Source organism: Durio zibethinus, chromosome 8, assembly GCF_047325235.1.
Source record: "Durio zibethinus cultivar Kanyao isolate XHJ-2024 chromosome 8, ASM4732523v1, whole genome shotgun sequence".
Taxonomy (NCBI): Eukaryota; Viridiplantae; Streptophyta; class Magnoliopsida; order Malvales; family Malvaceae; genus Durio; species Durio zibethinus.
In genome coordinates this window covers 28,013,517-28,025,541 of record NC_143169.1, presented here as the reverse complement: position 1 = coordinate 28,025,541, position 12,025 = coordinate 28,013,517, and positions in this window count along the sequence as shown.

The window sequence follows — 12,025 nt, the reverse complement described above, 5'->3', positions numbered from 1 at the left end:
ATTAATAACTAAGAGATTTTAAAAATAAATTTGTTTGCCAAACCAGTTCAAATAGTTAAGATTATATGAACAATTCTTTATTTCAAATTGTTATGACCTTTTGTTTTGCCGTAGAACAATTTTTAAGTTCTTAGTAACTTATTTAGAATAAAATAAAATAAATTTATTAATATTTCAAAAATTAATAAGTAAGAGATTTAAAAAATAATTTTGTTCACCAAGCTAGTTCAAATAATTATGTCTATTTGAACAATTATTTATTTCAAATCGTTATGACATAAAACAAATGTTTTTGTTCATTCATAAAAGAAATGTTTTTTTTTTTTCATATAAGTTTGTTTGAAATAAAACAAGATTAATTTATTAATGTTTTGAAAATTAAAAAGTAAGAGATTTAAAAAATAAATCTATTACTAAACTAGTTCAATTAGTTATTTGAACAATTATTTATTTTAAATCATTATGACCATTTGTTTTGTCATAAAATAATTGTTTCTATGCATATAGTCTTATTCGGAATAAAATAATGCTAATTTATGAATATTCGAAAAGTTAATAAGTAACAGATTTAAAAAACAAATCTATTGGCATGACCAGTGCATATAGTTATGTTTGAACAGTTATCTATTTTAAATCATTATGACCTTTTGTTTTATCATAAAAATAATTGTTTCTGTTTGTACAAGCATATTCAAAATAATATAATTCTAATTTATTAATATTTCAAAAATTAATAAGTAAGAGATTTAAAAAATTAATTTATTTATTGAACAAGTTCAAATAGTTATGACTATTTGAACAATTATCTATTTCAAATTGCTATCACCATTTTATTTTGTCATAAAACAATTTTTTTCTATTCATGCAAGCTTATTTCAAATAAAATTAATAAGTAAAATATTTAAAAGATAAATCTTTTTACCTAATAAGTTCAAATAGTTATGATTATTTCAAAATTATTTATTTCAAATTGTTATGACTTTTTGTTTTATCATAAAACAATTGTTTTTCTTCACACAAACTTATTTGGATTAAAATAATATAAATTTATTAATATTTTTCCAATTAATAAGTAAAAGATTTTAAAATAAATTTATTTATCGAACAAGTTCAAATAGTCATAACTATTTAAATAATTATCTATTTCAAATCGTTATGACCTGTTTGTTTCATTATAAAACAATTGTATCAGTTCATATAGGCTTATTCTAAATAAAATAATACTAATTTATTAATATTTAAAATTTAACGTGTAAGAGATTTAAGAAAATGAATCTACTTACTGAACAAGTTCAATTAGTAATGATTATTTGAACAATTATATATTTCAAATCATTATGACCTTTTATTTTGTCATAAGGCAATTGTTTCTATTCATACAAGCTTATTCCGAATAAAATAATTAAATTTATCAATATTTCAAAAATTAATAAGTCAAAATAAAAAAATAAATCTATTTTTTGAACCTATTTAAATAATTATGACTATTTATCTATTTTAACAATTATCTATTTCAAATAGTTATGACCTTTTATTTTGTCATAAACCAATTGTTTCTATTCATACAAGCTTATTCAAAACAAAATAATACTAATTTATTAATATTGCAAAAATTAATAAGTTAAATATTTAAAAAATAAATATGTTTACTGAGCAAGTTAAAATAGTTATGATTGTTTGAACAATTATTTTTTTCAAATAGTTATGCTCTTTTTTTTTATCATAAAACAATTATTTCTATTCAAACAAGTTTATTCTGAATAAAATTATACTAATTTATTAATATTTTGCAATTTAATAGGTAGGAGATTTAAAAAAATAAATTTGTTTATTGAACAAGTTCAAATAGTCACATGCACTTGAACATTATCTATTTCAAATTGTTATGACCTTTTGTTTTGTTGTAGAAAAAGTATTTCTATTCATACATGTTCTGCAATTTAATAGGTAGGAGATTTAAAAAATAAATTTGTTTACTGAGCAAGTTGACATAGTCATGTACACTTGAATAATTATCTATTTCAAATTGTTATGATCTTTTGTTTTGTCATAAAAAAAGTTGTTTCTGTTCATACAGAATTATTGAAAATAAAATAATACTGATTTATTAATATTTTGAAAATTTATAAGAGATTTTGAAAACTAAATCTATTTATCTAACCAGTTCAAATAGTTATGATTATTTGAACAATTATCTATCTTAAATTGTTACGAACTTTATTTTGTCATAGAATGTCATAGAACAATTGTTTCCTTTCATACAACCATTTTGGATTAAAATAATACTGATTTAATAATATTCCAAAAATTAATAAGTAAGAGATTTAAAAAATAAATACATTTGCTGAACCAATTCAAATAGTTAGGACTATTAGAATAATTATCTATTTCAAATCATTTTGAACTTTTGTTTGGTCATAAAATAATTATTTTAGTTCATATGAGTTTATTCGGAATAAAATAATACTAATTTATTAACTTTTGAAAAGTTAGTAACCAAAAAATTTTAAAAAATAAATCTGTTTACTAAATAAGTTCAAATAGATAAGACTATTTGAACAATTATCTATTTAAAATTGTTAAAACCTTTTGTTTTGTAATAAAACAATTGTTTTAGTTCCTAAAAACTTACATGAAATAAAGTAATACTATTTTATTAATATTTCAAAAATTATTGAGTAAGAAATTAAAAAACTAAAGCTATTTTTTAACCAGTTTAAATAGTTACGACTATTTAAACAAATATCAATCTTAAATTGTTCTGATAATTGTTCTGTCATAAAGTAATTGTTTTTGATCATATAAGCTAATTCGGATAAAAATAATACTAATTTAATAATATTTTAAAAATTAATAAGTCAAAGATTTAAAAAATAAATGTGTTTACTGAATTAGTTTGAATAGCTAAGGCTATTGAATAATTATCTATTTCAACTCATTCTAACCTTTTATTTAGTTATAAAATAATTGTTTCAGTTCATACAAGCTTATTTGGAAGAAAATAATACAAATTTATTAACTTTTGAAAAATTCATAAGCAACAAATTTGAAAAAAAAAATTTGTTTACTGAACAGGTTCAAATAGTTATGACTATTTGAATAATTATGTATCTCAAATCATTATGATCTTTATTTTGTCATAAAACATTTGTTTCTTTTCATACAAGCATATTTGGATTAAAATAATATTAATTTAATAATATTTCAAAAAATAATAAGTAAGAGATTTAGAATTAAATATGTTTGTCGAACTAGTTCAAATAGTTAGGACTATAAGAATAATTATCTATTTCAAATCATTTTGATCTTTATTTAGTCATAAAACAATTATTTCAGTTCATACAAGCTTATTTTGAATAAAATAATACTAACTTATTAACTTTCAAAAAATTAATAAGCAAAAATTTTAAAAAATAAATCTATTTACTGAACAAGTTCAAATAAATATAACTGTTTAAACAATTATCTATTTAAAAACTTATCCAAAATAAAATAATAGTACTTTATTAATATTTCAAAAATTATTAAGCAAGAGATTTAAAAACTAAAGCTATTTTTTGAACCAGTTCAAATAGTTACGACTATTTAAATAAATATCAATCTCACATGATTATGATCTTTGTTTTATCATAAAATAATTGTTTCTGATCATACAAGCTGATTCGAATAGAAATAATAATAATTTAATATTATTTTGAAAATTAATAAGTAAGAAATTTAAAAAATAAATGTGTTTACCAAATTAGTTCAAATAGTTAACACTATTAGAATAATTATCTATTTCAAATCGTTCTAACCTTTTGTTTAGTCATAAAATAATTGTTTCATTTCGAACAAGCTTATTTGGAAGAAAATAATACTAATTTATTAACTTTTGAAAAATTAATAAGCAAGAGATTTGAAAAAATAAATATGTTTATCGAACAGGTTCAAATAGTTATGACTATTTGAACAATTATCTATTTAAAATCGTTATGAACTTTTGTTTTATCATAAAACAATTGTTTCAGTTCATAAAAATTTATCCAAAACAAAATAATATTACTTTATTAATATTTTAAAGATCAATAAGTAAAAGATTTAAAAAATAAAACAGTTTATCGAATCACTTCAAATAAATATAACTATTTGAATAATCATCTATTTCAAATCGTTATTACGTTTCATTTTGTCATAAAACAATTGTTTTTCAACATACAAGCTTATTTTAAATAAAATCACTATTTCCTTTCGTTTTGTCATAAAACAATTGTTTTGAACATACAAGCTTATTTTATAAAAAAAAGTTATACGAATTTATTAATATTTCAAGAATTTCTATGAGATTCCAAAAATAACTATGTTTACTAAACCATTTCAAATAGTTATGACTATTTGAATAATTATCTATTTCAAATTGTTATAATCTTTTATTCTATCATAAAATAATTATTTTCGTTTATATAAGTTTATTCGAAATAAAGTAATACAAAATTAAAAATATTCTAAAATCCATAACTAAGAGATTTAAAAAATAAATTAGTTTGCCAAAGCAGTAAAAACAATTAAAACTATATGAAGAATTATCTATTTTAAATTGTCATTACCTTTGGTTTTGTCATAAAAAAATTATTTTAGCTCATCCAAGTTTATTCGTAATAAAATAAAACTAATTTTTTAATATTTGAAAATTTTAAAAGTTAGAGATTTAAAAAAAATTATTTACTAAACCGGTTCAAATAATTATAACTAATTGAACAATTATATACTTCAAATCATTATAACCTTTTTTTGTCATAAAATAATTATTTTTTTTCATACAAGCTTATTTGAAATAAAATAATACTAATCTAATAAGATTGTGACAATTAATAACTAAAAGATTTAACAAATAAATTTTTTTGCCAAACCACTTCAAATAGTTAAGGATGTATGAACAATTGTCTATTGCAAATTGTTATGGCCTTTTAGTTTGTCGTAAAACAATTTTTTAGTGCTTACTAACCTATTTGGAATAAAACAAAAAAAATTTACTAATATTTCAAAAATTATTAAGTAAGAGATTTAAAATATAATTATGTTTATTGAACCAGTTTAAATAATTATGATTATTCGAACAATTATCTATTTCAAATCATTATTACCTTTTGTTTTGTCATAAAACAAATGTTTTTGTTCATATAAGTTTGTTTGGAACAAATAATATTAATTTATAATATTTTGAAAATTAATAAGAGATCTAAAAAATGAATTTATTTATCAAACCAGTTCAATTAGTTATAACTATTTGAACAATTATTTATTCGAAATCATTATGATCATTTGTTTTGTCATAAAATAATTGTTTCTGTTCATATAGTCTTATTCAAAATTAAATAATGCTAATTTATTAATATTTTGAAAATTAATAAGTAAAGGATTTAGGAAATGTATTTGTTAGCCTGACCAATGCAAATAATTATGACTGTTTGAACAATTATCTATTTCAAATCATTATGACCTTTTGTTTTGTCACGAAACAATTGTTTCCGTTCGTACAAGCTTATTCAGAATAATATAATTCTAATTTATAAATATTCCAAAAATTAATGAGTAAGAGATTTAAAAAATGAATCTATTTATCGAACAAGTTCAAATTGTTATACCTATTTGAACAATTATCTATTTCAAATCATCATGACCTTTTGTTTTGTTATAAAACAATTGTTCCTATTCATACAAGCTTATTCTAAATAAAATAATATAAACTGACTAATAATCCAACAATTAATAAGCAAAAATTTAAAAAATAAATCTATTTTCTGAACACGTTCAAATAGTTCTGACTATTGAACAATTATCTATTTCAAATCGTTATGACCTTTTAGTTTGTCATAAACCAATTGTTTTTGTTCATAAAAGCTTACTCAGAATAAAATAATATTAATTTATTAAAATTTCAAAAATTAATAAGTAAAAGATTTAAAAAATAAATCTATTTACCAAGTGAGTCCAAATAGTTATGACTATTTAAATAATTATTTATTTCAAATTGTTATGATCTTTTGTTTTGTCATAAAACAATTATTTCTATTCATACAAGTTTATTTGAATTAAAATAATAATAATTTATTAATATTCAAAAAATTAGTTGGAAGTTTAAAAAATAAATCTATTTACCGAACAAGTTCAAATAATCATGTCCATTTGAACTATTACCAATTTTAAATCATTATGACATTTTGTTTTTTCATAAAACAATTCTTTCTATTCATACAAAATTATTTAGAATAAAATAATATTAATTTATTAATATTTCAAAAATTAATAAGCTTAAAAACTAAATCTGTTTACTGGATCGGTTCAAATAGTTATAATTATTTGAAGAATTATCTATCTCAAATTGGTATGAGCTTTGTTTTATCATGAAACAATTGTTTCTATTCATACAAACTTATTTGGAGTAAATATTGCTAAACTAATAATATTCTAAAAATTAATAAGTAAGAGATTTTAAAATAAATGTGTTTGACAAACTAGTTTAAACAGTTAAGAACTAGTTTAAACAGTTAAGACTGTTAGAATAATTATCTATTTCAAATTATTTTGACTTTTTGTTTAGTTATAAAATAATTATTTCAGTTATACATGCTTATTCGAAATAAAATAATACTATTTTATTAACATCTAAAAAATAAAATAAGCAAGGAATTTAAAAAAAAATCTGCTACCAAACAAGTTCAAATAGTTACGATTATTTGAACAATTATCTATTTAAAATTGTTATGGCCTTTTGCTTATCATAAAACAATTGTTCAGTTCATAAAAGCTTATCCAAAATTAAATAATAATACTTTATTAATATTTCAAAAATTGAGAAGTTGGAGATTTAAAAAATAAATTAGTTTATCAAATCAACTCAAATAGTTATGGCTGTTTGAACAATTATCTAATTCAAATCATTATGAACTTTTGTTTTGTCATCAAACAATTGTTTTTCATCAAACAAGCCTATTTGGAATAAAATAATACTAATTCATTAATATTTCAAAAATTTATAAGTAAGAGATTATTTATTTACTAAACCAGTTTAAAATAGTTATAACTATTTGAACAATTATATATTTCAAGTCATTATAACATTTTATTTTGTCATAAAACATTATTGATGTTCATACCAGCTTATTCAGAATAAAATAATACTAATGTAATAATATTATGAAAATTAATAACTAAGAGATTTAAAAAATAAATTTGTTTGTTAAACCAGTTCAAATAGTTAAGGGTATTTGAATAATTATCTATTTAAAATCGTTATGACCTTTTGTTTTATCGTAAAATAAATGCTTTTGTTTATATAAGTTTGTTCGAAATAAAATAATTTTAATTTATTGAGATTTAAAAAATAAATTTATTTAGTAAACCAGTTCAATTAGTTATAACAATTTGAATAATTATTTATTTCAAATTGTTATGACAATTTGTTTTGTCGTAAAATAATTGTTTCTATTGAAACAATCTTATTTGGAATAAAGTAATGCTAATTTATTAATATTATAAAAATTAATAAGTAACGGATTTAAAAAATGAACCTGTTGGCTTGACTAATACAAAATTGTTATGATTGTTTGAAACATTATTTATTTCAAATTATTATGACCTTTTGTTTTATCACAAAATAATTGCTTCATTTGTATAAGCTTATTTGGAATAACATAACTCTAATTTATTAATATTCAAAAAATTAATAAATAAGTGAGTTAAAAATTGAATCTGTTTATCGAACAAGTTGTAATAGTTATGAGTATTTGAATAATTCCCTATTTCAAATTGCTATAACCCTTTTTTTTGTCATTACATTATTTTTTCTATTCATACAAGCCTATTTCAATTAAAATAATACAAATTTATTAATATTTAGATGACTAATAAATAAAAGATTTCAAAAATAAATCTGTTTATCGAATAAGTTCAAATAGCTATGACTATTTGAACAATTATTTATTTCAAATTCTTATGACTTTTTGTTTTGTCATAAAACAATTGTTTTTGTTTACACAAGCTTATTCGAATTAAAATAATATTAATTTATTAATATTTTGACAATTAATAAGCAAAAGATTTTAAAAATAAATATGTTAATCAAACAAGCTCAAATAGGCATAACTATTTGAATAATTATCCATTTCAAATCGTTGTGACCTTTTATTTCATAATAAAACAATTGTATCAATTCATATAGGCTTATTCAAAATAAAATAATACTAATTTATTAATATTCTGAAAATTAATGAGTAAGATATTTAAAAAATGATTCTATTTTCTGATCAAGTTCAAATAGTTATGACTATTTAAACAATTATCTATTTCCAATTATTATGACCTTTTGTTTTTATTATAAAATAATTGTTTCTATTCATAAAAGCTTAGTTTGAATAAAATAATATAAATTTATTAATATTCTAGAAATTAATAAGTAAAAATTTTAAAAATAAATATATTTTTTGAACATATTCAAATAGTTATGATACTTTGAATAATTATCTATTTCAAATAGTTATGACCTTTTGTGTTGTCATAATCCAATTGTTTCTATTGATACAAGCATATTTGAAATAAAATAATACTAATTTATTAATATTCCAAAAATAAATAAGTAAAAGATTTAAAAAATAAATCTATTTACTGAGCAAGTTCAAATAGTTATCACTGTTTGAACAATTATTTATTTCAAATAGTTATTATTTTTTGTTTTGTTACAAAACAATTGTTTATATTTATATAAGTTTATTCAGAATAAAATAATACTGATTTATAAATATTTTGAAAATTAATAGGTAGGAGATTTAAAAACTAAATATGTCTGCCGAACAAGTTCAAATAGTCATGTCCATTTGAACAATTATCTAGTTCAAATCATTATGACCTCCTATTTTATCATAAAACAATTATTTCTATTCGTGCAAAATTATTTAGAATAAAATAATACTAATCTATTAATATTTTGAAGATTCAGCTTGTACGAACAGAAATAATTATTTTTTGACAAAACAAAGGTCATTATGACTTGAAATAGATAATTGTTCAAACTATTATAACTACTTGTATGGGTCAAACCAATGGATTCATTTTTCTAAATCTGTTACTTATTAATTATTAGAATATTAATAAATTTGCATTGCTTTATTTTGAATAAGACTATATCAATAGAAACAATTGCTTTATGACAAAACAAATGGTCATAAAGATTTGAGATAAATAATTGTCAAATTGTTATAACTAATTGAACTAGTTTGGTAAACATTTTTTTTTAAATCTCTTATTAATTTTCAAAATATTAATAAATTAATATTATTTTATTCTGGACAAACTTAACATTTGTTTTACGACAAAACAAAAAGTCATAACGATTTGAAACAGAAAATTATTCACATAGCCTTAATTATTTAAATTGGTTCAGCAAACAAATTTATTTTTTAAATCTCTTAGTTATTAATTTTCATAGTATTATTAGATTAGTATTATTTTATTCTGAATAAGCTTCTTTGAACATAAATAATTGTTTTATGACAAAACAAAAAGGTTATAATGATTTTATCTATTTCAAATCGTTATTACCTTTGGTTTTATCATAAACTAATTGTTTCTATTCATAAAAGCTTATTCGGAATAAAATAATACTAATTTATTAAAATTTCAAAAATTAATAAGTAAAAAATTAAAAAAATAAATCTATTTGCCTAGCAAGTTAAAATAGTTATAACTATTTAAACAATTATTTATTTCAAATCATTATGATCTCTTGTTTGTCATAAAGCATATGTTTCTATTCATACAAGTTTATTTGAAATAAAATAATACTAATTTATTAATATTCTAAAAATTAATAAGTTAGAAATTCAAAAAAAAAATCTATTTACTAGATAAGTTCAAATAATCATGTCCATTGGAGCTATTATCTATTTCAAATCATTATGACATTTTGTTTACAAATTGTTTTTATTCATACAAAATTATTCAGAATAAAATAATACTAATTTATTCATATTTCAAAAATTAATAGGAGATTGAAAAACTAAATCTGCTTATTGAACAAATTCAAATAGTTATGACTATTTAAACAATTATTTATCTCAAATCATTATGATTTTTGTTTTGTTATAAAAAAATTGTTTTCTGTTTATACATGCTTATTTGGAGTAAAATATTGCTAATATTTTAAAAATTAATAACTAAGAGATTTAAAAAATAAATATGTTTGCTGAACTAGTTTAAATAGTTAAGACTATTTGAACAATTATCTATTTCAAATTGTTATGACCTTTTGTTTAGTCATAAAATAATTGTTTCAGTTCATATATAGTTATTTGAAATAAAATAATACTATTTTACTAACATTCAAAAATTTAATAAGCAAGAAATTAAAAAAAATATATATTTATCGAACATTGGTTTTATCATAAAACAATTGTTTTAGCTCATAATAGCTTATCCAACATATAATAATATTTCTTTATTAATATTTCAAAAATTGAAAAGTTAGAGATTTAAAAAATAAATCAGTTTAAATAATTATAGCCATTTTGTTAGCCTTGAATTGATCCTTATTTTGAAATGACAAAACATTAAAGATAAATAAACTTGATCAAAATTTTGAAAGAGATTTATTTAGTACATGTTCTTAAGTTTTATATTTTGGTACTAAATAAATAATATGATTTTCAAAGTTTAAACAAACCTTTCTTGGTTTCATATTTCTCAAACCAAATCTATCTTTAAAGGTTATTTATTTGAGCTTAAATGAAAGTCCAATTATTGTTTTCAAAGTGAATTTATTTATTTTGGACTTAATACAATTTTGATAATATTGGTTTTGAGAAAAAGATTAACTTAAGAAAGTTGTTTTACAAGAATAAAGTTTTCCAACATTGAATTTATTTTATTTTTCTATATTAATTCATGAAGTTTTAATATTTGAATTTTATATACTTGGAAAGCTCTTTGAGTCTACTTTCTAATGGATAAAAAAAAATCAAAATCCAAATTTTCTAAGAAAAGATTTTGAATTTTTACTAGACACTCTGTAGTTGTCAGAAAAACTGCACAAGGGGTAACTTTGAAAATTCACTATAATTTGTACTCAATGAATTAGGTGATGAATCTTATATGGATAGAAAGATCTTTAAGTCTAGTTTCTAAATATTTAAACTTTTGTGATTTGGATTTATGTAACTCAAGATATGATCAATGTAGTGAGTAGAGTGCAAAATAAGAGACAACCACCTAACCATTGACAGGATCGATCCCCTCATGGAAGGGATGATTGGGTCATGTTTTTTAAGCATGAAATGGCATAAAACTTGAACCAATCGATCCCCTCAAGGAAGGGATCAATCAGGTTTGGGCAGAATCACACTAACGGCTATTTTTTTCATGCATTGAATGACTGCTTTCACTTCCCAAGCTTCCCCAACGGCTACTTCTTCAATTTCTCTATAAATTGGGCACTCGAACACACCAAGAGGATTGATAAATCAAGAGAGCAAGAGCCAACAAGCTATATTTTCATTCTATCAAAAAAATCAAGAGTTTTTAGAGATTCAAAGTCCATATCTTTGTATTTATTGTATCCAATTTTTATTTGTTGTTCATTCATCATTGTCTTGTACTTAAACTTAGCAAACACTTAGCCTTAGAGAAGTTGGTCTGTTGTTTGCAAAATTAACTTTGATATACAAGGGTGGAAGAGAACAAGAGGTGAGGTATCCTTTTGAGAGCTTTGTAGTGAGATTGGGTAAAATACTACAAAGGGTAGAGGTTTTTATCTTAAGCCTTAGAAAGAAAAAGATAGGTTGTATTTTCAATTCAAGAATAGTGGATTGAAGCCTTGGTGTGGACAACCAAGAAGAGAGGATGTCGGTGCCTTATGAAGAAGGACCAAACCTTTATAATCATTGTGTTTGATTTCTCTATCCCTATCTTTTTACAATTTATTGTTGCTTATATTTGATTTTAGGTTCATTAATTGTTATTGTTTGGATTATATTTTCATCAAAAGTGCTTATTA